Below are 9969 nucleotides of genomic sequence, written 5' to 3'. Positions count from 1 at the left end.
AACCATAAAAAGCGTACAGCACCTGGTATTCCCAGGCGGTCTCCCATCCAAGTACTAACCAGGCCCGCCCCTGCTTAGCTTCCGAGATCGGACGAGATCGGGCGTTTTCAGGGTAGTATGGCCGTAAGCTGCCAGGTCAACTGAAAAGATCCTATTTGAAGGTGACGCAGGCCAAACTAGACTCCAGCAAAACATGTCAAACAGCGCCCTCTGCTGTCAGGCAAGAGCAGAAACCATGAAAAGCTTACAGCACCTGGTATTCCCAGGCGGTCTCCCATCCAAGTACTAACCAGTCCCGCCCCTGCTTAGCTTCCGAGATCGGACGAGATCGGGCGTTTTCAGGGTAGTATGGCCGTAAGCTGCCAGGGCAACTGAAAAGATCCTATTTGAAGAAGACGCAGGCCAAACTAGACTCCAGCAAAAAGTGTCAAACAGCGCCCTCTGCTGTCAGGCAAGAGCAGAAACCATGAAAAGCTTACAGCACCTGGTAGTCCCAGGCGGTCTCCCATCCAAGTACTAACCAGGCCCGCCCCTGCTTAGCTTCCGAGATCGGACGAGATCAGGCGTTTTCAGGGTAGTGTGGCCGTAAGCTGCCAGGGCAACTGTAAAGATCCTATTTGAACGCGACGCAGGCCAAACTAGACTCCAGCAAAAAGTGTCAAACAGCGCCCTCTGCTGTCAGGCAAGAGCAGAAACCATAAAAAGCTTACAGCACCTGGTATTCCCAGGCGGTCTCCCATCCAAGTACTAACCAGGCCCGCCCCTGCTTAGCTTCCGAGATCGGACGAGATCGGGCGTTTTCAGGGTAGTATGGCCGTAAGCTGCCACATCAACTGAAAAGATCCTATTTGAAGGCGACGCAGGCCAAACTAGACTCCAGCAAAAAGTGTCAAACAGCGCCCTCTGCTGTCAGGCAAGAGCAGAAACCATAAAAAGCTTACAGCACCTGGTATTCCCAGGCGGTCTCCCATCCAAGTACTAACCAGGCCCGCCCCTGCTTAGCTTCCGAGATCGGAAGAGATCGGGCGTTTTCAGGGTAGTATGGCCGTAAGCTGCCAGGACAACTGAAAAGATCCTATTTGAAGGCGACGCAGGCCAAACTAGACTCCAGCAAAAAGTGTCAAACAGCGCCCTCTGCTGTCAGGCAAGAGCAGAAACCATAAAAAGCTTACAGCACCTGGTATTCCCAGGCGGTCTCCCATCCAAGTACTAACCAGGCCCGCCCCTGCTTAGCTTCCGAGATCGGGCGTTTTCAGGGTAGTATGGCCAAAAGCTGCCAAGGCAACTGAAAAGATCCTATTTGAAGGCGACGCAGGACAAACTAGACTCCAGCAAAAAGTGTCAAACAGCGCCCTCTGCTGTCAGGCAAGAGCAGAAACCATAAAAAGCGTACAGCACCTGGTAGTCCCAGGCGGTCTCCCATCCAAGTACTAACCAGGCCCGCCCCTGCTTAGCTTCCGAGATCGGACGAGATCAGGCGTTTTCAGGGTGGTATGGCCGTAAGCTGCCAGGACAACTGAAAAGATCTTATTTGAAGGCGACGCAGGCCAAACTAGATCCAGCAAAAAGTGTCAAACAGCGCCCTCTGCTGTCAGGCTAGAGCAGAAACCATAAAAAGCTTACAGCACCTGGTATTCCCAGGCGGTCTCCCATCCAAGTACTAACCAGGCCCTCCCCTGCTTAGCTTCCGAGATCAGGCGTTTTCAGGGTAGTGTGGCCGTAAGCTGCCAGAACAACTGTAAAGATCCTATTTGAACGCGACGCAGGCCAAACTAGACTCCAGCAAAAAGTGTCAAACAGCGCCCTCTGCTGTCAGGCAAGAGCAGAAACCATAAAAAGCTTACAGCACCTGGTATTCCCAGGCGGTCTCCCATCCAAGTACTAACCAGGCCCGCCCCTGCTTAGCTTCCGAGATCGGACGAGATCGGGCGTTTTCAGGGTAGTATGGCCGTAAGCTGCCACATCAACTGAAAAGATCCTATTTGAAGGCGACGCAGGCCAAACTAGACTCCAGCAAAAAGTGTCAAACAGCGCCCTCTGCTGTCAGGCAAGAGCAGAAACCATAAAAAGCTTACAGCACCTGGTATTCCCAGGCGGTCTCCCATCCAAGTACTAACCAGGCCCGCCCCTGCTTAGCTTCCGAGATCGGAAGAGATCGGGCGTTTTCAGGGTAGTATGGCCGTAAGCTGCCAGGACAACTGAAAAGATCCTATTTGAAGGCGACGCAGGCCAAACTAGACTCCAGCAAAAAGTGTCAAACAGCGCCCTCTGCTGTCAGGCAAGAGCAGAAACCATAAAAAGCTTACAGCACCTGGTATTCCCAGGCGGTCTCCCATCCAAGTACTAACCAGGCCCGCCCCTGCTTAGCTTCCGAGATCGGACGAGATCGGGCGTTTTCAGGGTAGTATGGCCGTAAGCTGCCAGGACAACTGAAAAGATCTTATTTGAAGGCGACGCAGGCCAAACTAGATCCAGCAAAAAGTGTCAAACAGCGCCCTCTGCTGTCAGGCTAGAGCAGAAACCATAAAAAGCTTACAGCACCTGGTATTCCCAGGCGGTCTCCCATCCAAGTACTAACCAGGCCCACCCCTGCTTAGCTTCCGAGATCGGACGAGATCGGGCGTTTTCAGGGTAGTATGGCCATAAGCTGCCAGGTCAACTGAAAAGATCCTATTTGAAGAAGACGCAGGCCAAACTAGACTCCAGCAAAAAGTGTCAAACAGCGCCCTCTGCTGTCAGGCAAGAGCAGAAACCATAAAAAGCTTACAGCACCTGGTATTCCCAGGCGGTCTCCCATTCAAGTACTAACCAGGCCCGCCCGTGCTTAGCTTCCGAGATCGGACGAGATCGGGCGTTTTCAAGGTAGTATGGCCGTAAGCTGCCAGGTCAACTGAAAAAATCCTATTTGAAGGTGACGCAGGCCAAACTCGACTCCAGCAAAACATGTCAAACAGCGCCCTCTGCTGTCAGGCAAGAGCAGAAACCATAAAAAGCTTACAGCACCTGGTATTCCCAGGCGGTCTCCCATCCAAGTACTAACCAGGCCCGCCCCTGCTTAGCTTCCGAGATCGGGCGTTTTCAGGGTAGTATGGCCAAAAGCTGCCAAGGCAACTGAAAAGATCCTATTTGAAGGCGACGCAGGACAAACTAGACTCCAGCAAAAAGTGTCAAACAGCGCCCTCTGCTGTCAGGCAAGAGCAGAAACCATAAAAAGCGTACAGCACCTGGTATTCCCAGACGGTCTCCCATCCAAGTACTAACCAGGCCCGCCCCTGCTTAGCTTCCGAGATCGGACGAGATCGGGCGTTTTCAGGGTAGTATGGCCGTAAGCTGCCAGGTCAACTGAAAAGATCCTATTTGAAGGTGACGCAGGCCAAACTAGACTCCAGCAAAACATGTCAAACAGCGCCCTCTGCTGTCAGGCAAGAGCAGAAACCATGAAAAGCTTACAGCACCTGGTATTCCCAGGCGGTCTCCCATCCAAGTACTAACCAGGCCCGCCCCTGCTTAGCTTCCGAGATCGGGCGTTTTCAGGGTAGTATGGCCGTAAGCTGCCAGGACAACTGAAAAGATCCTATTTGAAGAAGACGCAGGCCAAACTAGACTCCAGCAAAAAGTGTCAAACAGCGCCCTCTGCTGTCAGGCAAGAGCAGAAACCATAAAAAGCTTACAGCACCTGGTAATCCCAGGCGGTCTCCCATCCAAGTACTAACCAGGACCGCCCCTGCTTAGCTTCCGAGATCGGACGAGATCGGGCGTTTTCAGGGTAGTATGGCCGTAAGCTGCAAGGGCGACTGAAAAGATCCTATTTGAAGGCGACGCAGGCCAAACTAGACTCCAGCAAAAAGTGTCAAACAGCGCCCTCTGCTGTCAGGCAAGAGCAGAAACCATAAAAAGCTTACAGCACCTGGTATTCCCAGGCGGTCTCCCATCCAAGTACTAACCAGGCCCGCCCCTGCTTAGCTTCCGAGATCGGACGAGATCAGGCGTTTTCAGGGTGGTATGGCCGTAAGCTGCCAGGACAACTGAAAAGATCTTATTTGAAGGCGACGCAGGCCAAACTAGATCCAGCAAAAAGTGTCAAACAGCGCCCTCTGCTGTCAGGCTAGAGCAGAAACCATAAAAAGCTTACAGCACCTGGTATTCCCAGGCGGTCTCCCATCCAAGTACTAACCAGGCCCGCCCCTGCTTAGCTTCCGAGATCGGACGAGATCGGGCGTTTTCAGGGTAATATGGCCGTAAGCTGCCACATCAACTGAAAAGATCCTATTTGAAGGCGACGCAGGCCAAACTAGATTCCAGCAAAAAGTGTCAAACAGCGCCCTCTGCTGTCAGGCAAGAGCAGAAACCAAAAAAAGCTTACAGCACCTGGTATTCCCAGGCGGTCTCCCATCCAAGTACTAACCAGGCCCGCCCCTGCTTAGCTTCCGAGATCGGACGAGATCAGGCGTTTTCAGGGTGGTGTGGCCGTAAGCTGCCAGGACAACTGAAAAGATCTTATTTGAAGGCGACGCAGGCCAAACTAGATCCAGCAGAAAGTGTCAAACAGCGCCCTCTGCTGTCAGGCTAGAGCAGAAACCATAAAAAGCTTACAGCACCTGGTATTCCCAGGCGGTCTCCCATCCAAGTACTAACCAGGCCCGCCCCTGCTTAGCTTCCGAGATCGGACGAGATCGGGCGTTTTCAGTGTAGTATGGCCATAAGCTGCCAGGTCAACTGAAAAGATCCTATTTGAAGAAGACGCAGGCCAAACTAGACTCCAGCAAAAAGTGTCGAACAGCGCCCTCTGCTGTCAGGCAAGAGCAGAAACCATAAAAAGCTTACAGCACCTGGTATTCCCAGGCGGTCTCCCATCCAAGTACTAACCAGGCCCGTCCCTGCTTAGCTTCCGAGATCGGACGAGATCGGGCTTTTTCAGGGTAGTATGGCCGTAAGCTGCCAGGGCAACTGAAAATGTCCTATTTGAAGGCGATGCAGGCCAAACTAGACTCCAGAAAAAAGTGGCAAACAGCGCCCTCTGCTGTCAGGCAAGAGCAGAAACCATAAAAAGCTTACAGCACCTGGTATTCCCAGGCGGTCTCCCATCCAAGTACTAATCAGGCCCGCCCCTGCTTAGCTTCCGAGATCGGGCGTTTTCAGGGTAGTATGGCCAAAAGCTGCCAAGGCAACTGAAAAGATCCTATTTGAAGGCGACGCAGGACAAACTAGACTCCAGCAAAAAGTGTCAAACAGCGCCCTCTGCTGTCAGGCAAGAGCAGAAACCATAAAAAGCGTACAGCACCTGGTATTCCCAGGCGGTCTCCCATCCAAGTACTAACCAGGCCCGCCCCTGCTTAGCTTCCGAGATCGGACGAGATGGGGCGTTTTCAGGGTAGTATGGCCGTAAGCTGCCAGGTCAACTGAAAAGATCCTATTTGAAGGTGACGCAGGCCAAACTAGACTCCAGCAAAACATGTCAAACAGCGCCCTCTGCTGTCAGGCAAGAGCAGAAACCATGAAAAGCTTACAGCACCTGGTATTCCCAGGCGGTCTCCCATCCAAGTACTAACCAGTCCCGCCCCTGCTTAGCTTCCGAGATCGGACGAGATCGGGCGTTTTCAGGGTAGTATGGCCGTAAGCTGCCAGGGCAACTGAAAAGATCCTATTTGAAGAAGACGCAGGCCAAACTAGACTCCAGCAAAAAGTGTCAAACAGCGCCCTCTGCTGTCAGGCAAGAGCAGAAACCATGAAAAGCTTACAGCACCTGGTATTCCCAGGCGGTCTCCCATCCAAGTACTAACCAGGCCCGCCCCTGCTTAGCTTCCGAGATCGGACGAGATCAGGCGTTTTCAGGGTGGTATGGCCGTAAGCTGCCAGGACAACTGAAAAGATCTTATTTGAAGGCGACGCAGGCCAAACTAGATCCAGCAAAAAGTGTCAAACAGCGCCCTCTGCTGTCAGGCTAGAGCAGAAACCATAAAAAGCTTACAGCACCTGGTATTCCCAGGCGGTCTCCCATCCAAGTACTAACCAGGCCCTCCCCTGCTTAGCTTCCGAGATCAGGCGTTTTCAGGGTAGTGTGGCCGTAAGCTGCCAGGGCAACTGTAAAGATCCTATTTGAAGGCGACGCAGGCCAAACTAGACTCCAGCAAAAAGTGTCAAACAGCGCCCTCTGCTGTCAGGCAAGAGCAGAAACCATAAAAAGCTTACAGCACCTGGTATTCCCAGGCGGTCTCCCATCCAAGTACTAACCAGGCCCGCCCCTGCTTAGCTTCCGAGATCGGACGAGATCGGGCGTTTTCAGGGTAGTATGGCCGTAAGCTGCCACATCAACTGAAAAGATCCTATTTGAAGGCGACGCAGGCCAAACTAGACTCCAGCAAAAAGTGTCAAACAGCGCCCTCTGCTGTCAGGCAAGAGCAGAAACCATAAAAAGCTTACAGCACCTGGTATTCCCAGGCGGTCTCCCATCCAAGTACTAACCAGGCCCGCCCCTGCTTAGCTTCCGAGATCGGAAGAGATCGGGCGTTTTCAGGGTAGTATGGCCGTAAGCTGCCAGGACAACTGAAAAGATCCTATTTGAAGGCGACGCAGGCCAAACTAGACTCCAGCAAAAAGTGTCAAACAGCGCCCTCTGCTGTCAGGCAAGAGCAGAAACCATAAAAAGCTTACAGCACCTGGTATTCCCAGGCGGTCTCCCATCCAAGTACTAACCAGGCCCGCCCCTGCTTAGCTTCCGAGATCGGACGAGATCGGGCGTTTTCAGGGTAGTATGGCCGTAAGCTGCCAGGACAACTGAAAAGATCTTATTTGAAGGCGACGCAGGCCAAACTAGATCCAGCAAAAAGTGTCAAACAGCGCCCTCTGCTGTCAGGCTAGAGCAGAAACCATAAAAAGCTTACAGCACCTGGTATTCCCAGGCGGTCTCCCATCCAAGTACTAACCAGGCCCACCCCTGCTTAGCTTCCGAGATCGGACGAGATCGGGCGTTTTCAGGGTAGTATGGCCATAAGCTGCCAGGTCAACTGAAAAGATCCTATTTGAAGAAGACGCAGGCCAAACTAGACTCCAGCAAAAAGTGTCAAACAGCGCCCTCTGCTGTCAGGCAAGAGCAGAAACCATAAAAAGCTTACAGCACCTGGTATTCCCAGGCGGTCTCCCATCCAAGTACTAACCAGGCCCGCCGCTGCTTAGCTTCCGAGATCGGACAAGACCGGGCGTTTTCAGGGTAGTATGGCCGTAAGCTGCCAGGGCAACTGAAAAGATCCTATTTGAAGGCGACGCAGGCCAAACTAGACTCCAGCAAAAAGTGTCAAACAGCGCCCTCTGCTGTTAGGCAAGAGCAGAAACCATAAAAAGCTTACAGCACCTGGTATTCCCAGGCGGTCTCCCATTCAAGTACTAACCAGGCCCGCCCGTGCTTAGCTTCCGAGATCGGACGAGATCGGGCGTTTTCAAGGTAGTATGGCCGTAAGCTGCCAGGTCAACTGAAAAAATCCTATTTGAAGGTGACGCAGGCCAAACTAGACTCCAGCAAAACATGTCAAACAGCGCCCTCTGCTGTCAGGCAAGAGCAGAAACCATAAAAAGCTTACAGCACCTGGTATTCCCAGGCGGTCTCCCATCCAAGTATAACCAGGCCCGCCCCTGCTTAGCTTCCGAGATCGGGCGTTTTCAGGGTAGTATGGCCAAAAGCTGCCAAGGCAACTGAAAAGATCCTATTTGAAGGCGACGCAGGACAAACTAGACTCCAGCAAAAAGTGTCAAACAGCGCCCTCTGCTGTCAGGCAAGAGCAGAAACCATAAAAAGCGTACAGCACCTGGTATTCCCAGGCGGTCTCCCATCCAAGTACTAACCAGGCCCGCCCCTGCTTAGCTTCCGAGATCGGACGAGATCGGGCGTTTTCAGGGTAGTATGGCCGTAAGCTGCCAGGGCAAATGAAAAGATCCTATTTGAAGGCGACGCAGGCCAAACTAGACTCCAGCAAAAAGTGTCAAACAGCGCCCTCTGCTGTCAGGCAAGAGCAGAAACCATAAAAGGCTTACAGCACCTGGTATTGCCAGGCGGTCTCCCATCCAAGTACTAACCAGGCCCACCCCTGCTTAGCTTCCGAGATCGGACGAGATCGGGCGTTTTCAGGGTAGTATGGCCGTAAGCTGCCAGGACAACTGAAAAGATCTTATTTGAAGGCGACGCAGGCCAAACTAGATCCAGCAAAAAGTGTCAAACAGCGCCCTCTGCTGTCAGGCTAGAGCAGAAACCATAAAAAGCTTACAGCACCTGGTATTCCCAGGCGGTCTCCCATCCAAGTACTAACCAGGCCCGCCCCTGCTTAGCTTCCGAGATCGGGCGTTTTCAGGGTAGTATGGCCGTAAGCTGCCAGGTCAACTGAAAAGATCCTATTTGAAGGTGACGCAGGCCAAACTAGACTCCAGCAAAACATGTCAAACAGCGCCCTCTGCTGTCAGGCAAGAGCAGAAACCATGAAAAGCTTACAGCACCTGGTATTCCCAGGCGGTCTCCCATCCAAGTACTAACCAGGCTCGCCCCTGCTTAGCTTCCGAGATCGGACGAGATCGGGCGTTTTCAGGGTAGTATGGCCGTAAGCTGCCACATCAACTGAAAAGATCCTATTTGAAGGCGACGCAGGCCAAACTAGACTCCAGCAAAAGGTGTCAAACAGCGCCCTCTGCTGTCAGGCAAGAGCAGAAACCATAAAAAGCTTACAGCACCTGGTATTCCCAGGCGGTCTCCCATCCAAGTACTAACCAGGCCCGCCCCTGCTTAGCTTCCGAGATCGGACGAGATCAGGCGTTTTCAGGGTGGTATGGCCGTAAGCTGCCAGGACAACTGAAAAGATCTTATTTGAAGGCGACGCAGGCCAAACTAGATCCAGCAAAAAGTGTCAAACAGCGCCCTCTGCTGTCAGGCTAGAGCAAAAACCATAAAAAGCTTACAGCACCTGGTATTCCCAGGCGGTCTCCCATCCAAGTACTAACCAGGCCCTCCCCTGCTTAGCTTCCGAGATCAGGCGTTTTCAGGGTAGTATGGCCAAAAGCTGCCAAGGCAACTGAAAAGATCCTATTTGAAGGCGACGCAGGACAAACTAGACTCCAGCAAAACATGTCAAACAGCGCCCTCTGCTGTCAGGCTAGAGCAGAAACCATAAAAAGCTTACAGCACCTGGTATTCCCAGGCGGTCTCCCATCCAAGTACTAACCAGGCCCTCCCCTGCTTAGCTTCCGAGATCAGGCGTTTTCAGGGTAGTGTGGCCGTAAGCTGCCTGGGCAACTGTAAAGATCCTATTTGAAGGCGACGCAGGCCAAACTAGACTCCAGCAAAAAGTGTCAAACAGCGCCCTCTGCTGTCAGGCAAGAGCAGAAACCATAAAAAGCTTACAGCACCTGGTATTCCCAGGCGGTCTCCCATCCAAGTACTAACCAGGCCCGCCCCTGCTTAGCTTCCGAGATCGGACGAGATCGGGCGTTTTCAGGGTAGTATGGCCGTAAGCTGCCACATCAACTGAAAAGATCCTATTTGAAGGCGACGCAGGCCAAACTAGACTCCAGCAAAAAGTGTCAAACAGCGCCCTCTGCTGTCAGGCAAGAGCAGAAACCATAAAAAGCTTACAGCACCTGGTATTCCCAGGCGGTCTCCCATTCAAGTACTAACCAGGCCCGCCCGTGCTTAGCTTCCGAGATCGGACGAGATCGGGCGTTTTCAAGGTAGTATGGCCGTAAGCTGCCAGGTCAACTGAAAAAATCCTATTTGAAGGTGACGCAGGCCAAACTCGACTCCAGCAAAACATGTCAAACAGCGCCCTCTGCTGTCAGGCAAGAGCAGAAACCATAAAAAGCTTACAGCACCTGGTATTCCCAGGCGGTCTCCCATCCAAGTACTAACCAGGCCCGCCCCTGCTTAGCTTCCGAGATCGGGCGTTTTCAGGGTAGTATGGCCAAAAGCTGCCAAGGCAACTGAAAAGATCCTAT

At 52.6% G+C, this 9969-nt stretch overlaps 33 non-coding genes and 11 pseudogenes across 33 annotated transcripts; all 44 read right to left on the bottom strand.

Annotated features, from left to right (window-relative positions):
• Window positions 1-10: 10 nt before the first annotated feature.
• On the bottom strand, window positions 11-129 carry LOC131116189 (5S ribosomal RNA). The gene has a single exon (XR_009123447.1). It is a non-coding gene; the product is annotated as a 5S ribosomal RNA (ribosomal RNA).
• A 112-nt stretch (window positions 130-241) lies between these two features.
• On the bottom strand, window positions 242-360 carry LOC131117174 (5S ribosomal RNA). Its single transcript, XR_009124400.1, has one exon. It is a non-coding gene; the product is annotated as a 5S ribosomal RNA (ribosomal RNA).
• A 112-nt stretch (window positions 361-472) lies between these two features.
• Window positions 473-591, bottom strand: LOC131118541 (5S ribosomal RNA). The gene has a single exon (XR_009125707.1). It is a non-coding gene; the product is annotated as a 5S ribosomal RNA (ribosomal RNA).
• Window positions 592-703: 112 nt separating this feature from the next.
• Window positions 704-822, bottom strand: LOC131114714 (5S ribosomal RNA). Its single transcript, XR_009122016.1, has one exon. It is a non-coding gene; the product is annotated as a 5S ribosomal RNA (ribosomal RNA).
• A 112-nt stretch (window positions 823-934) lies between these two features.
• LOC131115477 (5S ribosomal RNA) lies at window positions 935-1053 on the bottom strand. The gene has a single exon (XR_009122754.1). It is a non-coding gene; the product is annotated as a 5S ribosomal RNA (ribosomal RNA).
• A 112-nt stretch (window positions 1054-1165) lies between these two features.
• Window positions 1166-1274, bottom strand: LOC131112993 (5S ribosomal RNA; annotated as a pseudogene).
• Window positions 1275-1386: 112 nt separating this feature from the next.
• Window positions 1387-1505, bottom strand: LOC131118155 (5S ribosomal RNA). Its single transcript, XR_009125323.1, has one exon. It is a non-coding gene; the product is annotated as a 5S ribosomal RNA (ribosomal RNA).
• Window positions 1506-1616: 111 nt separating this feature from the next.
• On the bottom strand, window positions 1617-1725 carry LOC131112770 (5S ribosomal RNA; annotated as a pseudogene).
• Window positions 1726-1837: 112 nt separating this feature from the next.
• LOC131114713 (5S ribosomal RNA) lies at window positions 1838-1956 on the bottom strand. Its single transcript, XR_009122015.1, has one exon. It is a non-coding gene; the product is annotated as a 5S ribosomal RNA (ribosomal RNA).
• A 112-nt stretch (window positions 1957-2068) lies between these two features.
• On the bottom strand, window positions 2069-2187 carry LOC131115476 (5S ribosomal RNA). The gene has a single exon (XR_009122753.1). It is a non-coding gene; the product is annotated as a 5S ribosomal RNA (ribosomal RNA).
• Window positions 2188-2299: 112 nt separating this feature from the next.
• On the bottom strand, window positions 2300-2418 carry LOC131114712 (5S ribosomal RNA). The gene has a single exon (XR_009122014.1). It is a non-coding gene; the product is annotated as a 5S ribosomal RNA (ribosomal RNA).
• Window positions 2419-2529: 111 nt separating this feature from the next.
• LOC131115264 (5S ribosomal RNA) lies at window positions 2530-2648 on the bottom strand. The gene has a single exon (XR_009122547.1). It is a non-coding gene; the product is annotated as a 5S ribosomal RNA (ribosomal RNA).
• A 112-nt stretch (window positions 2649-2760) lies between these two features.
• Window positions 2761-2879, bottom strand: LOC131116966 (5S ribosomal RNA). Its single transcript, XR_009124197.1, has one exon. It is a non-coding gene; the product is annotated as a 5S ribosomal RNA (ribosomal RNA).
• A 112-nt stretch (window positions 2880-2991) lies between these two features.
• On the bottom strand, window positions 2992-3100 carry LOC131112992 (5S ribosomal RNA; annotated as a pseudogene).
• Window positions 3101-3212: 112 nt separating this feature from the next.
• Window positions 3213-3331, bottom strand: LOC131116517 (5S ribosomal RNA). The gene has a single exon (XR_009123762.1). It is a non-coding gene; the product is annotated as a 5S ribosomal RNA (ribosomal RNA).
• A 112-nt stretch (window positions 3332-3443) lies between these two features.
• LOC131111836 (5S ribosomal RNA) lies at window positions 3444-3552 on the bottom strand (annotated as a pseudogene).
• Window positions 3553-3664: 112 nt separating this feature from the next.
• Window positions 3665-3783, bottom strand: LOC131118215 (5S ribosomal RNA). The gene has a single exon (XR_009125381.1). It is a non-coding gene; the product is annotated as a 5S ribosomal RNA (ribosomal RNA).
• Window positions 3784-3895: 112 nt separating this feature from the next.
• On the bottom strand, window positions 3896-4014 carry LOC131111994 (5S ribosomal RNA). Its single transcript, XR_009121346.1, has one exon. It is a non-coding gene; the product is annotated as a 5S ribosomal RNA (ribosomal RNA).
• A 111-nt stretch (window positions 4015-4125) lies between these two features.
• On the bottom strand, window positions 4126-4244 carry LOC131115975 (5S ribosomal RNA). The gene has a single exon (XR_009123242.1). It is a non-coding gene; the product is annotated as a 5S ribosomal RNA (ribosomal RNA).
• Window positions 4245-4356: 112 nt separating this feature from the next.
• On the bottom strand, window positions 4357-4475 carry LOC131115820 (5S ribosomal RNA). The gene has a single exon (XR_009123089.1). It is a non-coding gene; the product is annotated as a 5S ribosomal RNA (ribosomal RNA).
• Window positions 4476-4586: 111 nt separating this feature from the next.
• Window positions 4587-4705, bottom strand: LOC131117058 (5S ribosomal RNA). Its single transcript, XR_009124288.1, has one exon. It is a non-coding gene; the product is annotated as a 5S ribosomal RNA (ribosomal RNA).
• Window positions 4706-4817: 112 nt separating this feature from the next.
• Window positions 4818-4936, bottom strand: LOC131116155 (5S ribosomal RNA). Its single transcript, XR_009123415.1, has one exon. It is a non-coding gene; the product is annotated as a 5S ribosomal RNA (ribosomal RNA).
• A 112-nt stretch (window positions 4937-5048) lies between these two features.
• LOC131113123 (5S ribosomal RNA) lies at window positions 5049-5157 on the bottom strand (annotated as a pseudogene).
• A 112-nt stretch (window positions 5158-5269) lies between these two features.
• On the bottom strand, window positions 5270-5388 carry LOC131118511 (5S ribosomal RNA). The gene has a single exon (XR_009125692.1). It is a non-coding gene; the product is annotated as a 5S ribosomal RNA (ribosomal RNA).
• A 112-nt stretch (window positions 5389-5500) lies between these two features.
• Window positions 5501-5619, bottom strand: LOC131117173 (5S ribosomal RNA). The gene has a single exon (XR_009124399.1). It is a non-coding gene; the product is annotated as a 5S ribosomal RNA (ribosomal RNA).
• A 112-nt stretch (window positions 5620-5731) lies between these two features.
• On the bottom strand, window positions 5732-5850 carry LOC131111983 (5S ribosomal RNA). Its single transcript, XR_009121345.1, has one exon. It is a non-coding gene; the product is annotated as a 5S ribosomal RNA (ribosomal RNA).
• Window positions 5851-5961: 111 nt separating this feature from the next.
• LOC131112769 (5S ribosomal RNA) lies at window positions 5962-6070 on the bottom strand (annotated as a pseudogene).
• A 112-nt stretch (window positions 6071-6182) lies between these two features.
• LOC131114711 (5S ribosomal RNA) lies at window positions 6183-6301 on the bottom strand. Its single transcript, XR_009122013.1, has one exon. It is a non-coding gene; the product is annotated as a 5S ribosomal RNA (ribosomal RNA).
• Window positions 6302-6413: 112 nt separating this feature from the next.
• LOC131115475 (5S ribosomal RNA) lies at window positions 6414-6532 on the bottom strand. Its single transcript, XR_009122752.1, has one exon. It is a non-coding gene; the product is annotated as a 5S ribosomal RNA (ribosomal RNA).
• Window positions 6533-6644: 112 nt separating this feature from the next.
• LOC131114710 (5S ribosomal RNA) lies at window positions 6645-6763 on the bottom strand. The gene has a single exon (XR_009122012.1). It is a non-coding gene; the product is annotated as a 5S ribosomal RNA (ribosomal RNA).
• A 111-nt stretch (window positions 6764-6874) lies between these two features.
• Window positions 6875-6993, bottom strand: LOC131115263 (5S ribosomal RNA). The gene has a single exon (XR_009122546.1). It is a non-coding gene; the product is annotated as a 5S ribosomal RNA (ribosomal RNA).
• Window positions 6994-7105: 112 nt separating this feature from the next.
• Window positions 7106-7224, bottom strand: LOC131118744 (5S ribosomal RNA). Its single transcript, XR_009125899.1, has one exon. It is a non-coding gene; the product is annotated as a 5S ribosomal RNA (ribosomal RNA).
• Window positions 7225-7336: 112 nt separating this feature from the next.
• Window positions 7337-7455, bottom strand: LOC131116965 (5S ribosomal RNA). Its single transcript, XR_009124196.1, has one exon. It is a non-coding gene; the product is annotated as a 5S ribosomal RNA (ribosomal RNA).
• Window positions 7456-7567: 112 nt separating this feature from the next.
• LOC131114051 (5S ribosomal RNA) lies at window positions 7568-7675 on the bottom strand (annotated as a pseudogene).
• A 112-nt stretch (window positions 7676-7787) lies between these two features.
• LOC131116188 (5S ribosomal RNA) lies at window positions 7788-7906 on the bottom strand. The gene has a single exon (XR_009123446.1). It is a non-coding gene; the product is annotated as a 5S ribosomal RNA (ribosomal RNA).
• A 112-nt stretch (window positions 7907-8018) lies between these two features.
• Window positions 8019-8137, bottom strand: LOC131116547 (5S ribosomal RNA). Its single transcript, XR_009123791.1, has one exon. It is a non-coding gene; the product is annotated as a 5S ribosomal RNA (ribosomal RNA).
• Window positions 8138-8248: 111 nt separating this feature from the next.
• Window positions 8249-8357, bottom strand: LOC131111835 (5S ribosomal RNA; annotated as a pseudogene).
• A 112-nt stretch (window positions 8358-8469) lies between these two features.
• Window positions 8470-8588, bottom strand: LOC131116672 (5S ribosomal RNA). Its single transcript, XR_009123912.1, has one exon. It is a non-coding gene; the product is annotated as a 5S ribosomal RNA (ribosomal RNA).
• Window positions 8589-8700: 112 nt separating this feature from the next.
• Window positions 8701-8819, bottom strand: LOC131111971 (5S ribosomal RNA). The gene has a single exon (XR_009121343.1). It is a non-coding gene; the product is annotated as a 5S ribosomal RNA (ribosomal RNA).
• Window positions 8820-8930: 111 nt separating this feature from the next.
• LOC131113567 (5S ribosomal RNA) lies at window positions 8931-9039 on the bottom strand (annotated as a pseudogene).
• A 112-nt stretch (window positions 9040-9151) lies between these two features.
• On the bottom strand, window positions 9152-9260 carry LOC131112768 (5S ribosomal RNA; annotated as a pseudogene).
• Window positions 9261-9372: 112 nt separating this feature from the next.
• Window positions 9373-9491, bottom strand: LOC131114709 (5S ribosomal RNA). The gene has a single exon (XR_009122011.1). It is a non-coding gene; the product is annotated as a 5S ribosomal RNA (ribosomal RNA).
• Window positions 9492-9603: 112 nt separating this feature from the next.
• LOC131116964 (5S ribosomal RNA) lies at window positions 9604-9722 on the bottom strand. The gene has a single exon (XR_009124195.1). It is a non-coding gene; the product is annotated as a 5S ribosomal RNA (ribosomal RNA).
• A 112-nt stretch (window positions 9723-9834) lies between these two features.
• Window positions 9835-9943, bottom strand: LOC131112991 (5S ribosomal RNA; annotated as a pseudogene).
• Window positions 9944-9969: the final 26 nt, after the last annotated feature.

The sequence above is a fragment of the Doryrhamphus excisus genome, unplaced genomic scaffold (genome assembly GCF_030265055.1).
Source record: "Doryrhamphus excisus isolate RoL2022-K1 unplaced genomic scaffold, RoL_Dexc_1.0 HiC_scaffold_25, whole genome shotgun sequence".
NCBI classification, from domain to species: Eukaryota; Metazoa; Chordata; class Actinopteri; order Syngnathiformes; family Syngnathidae; genus Doryrhamphus; species Doryrhamphus excisus.
This window is presented reverse-complemented; position numbering and strand designations above follow the sequence as displayed.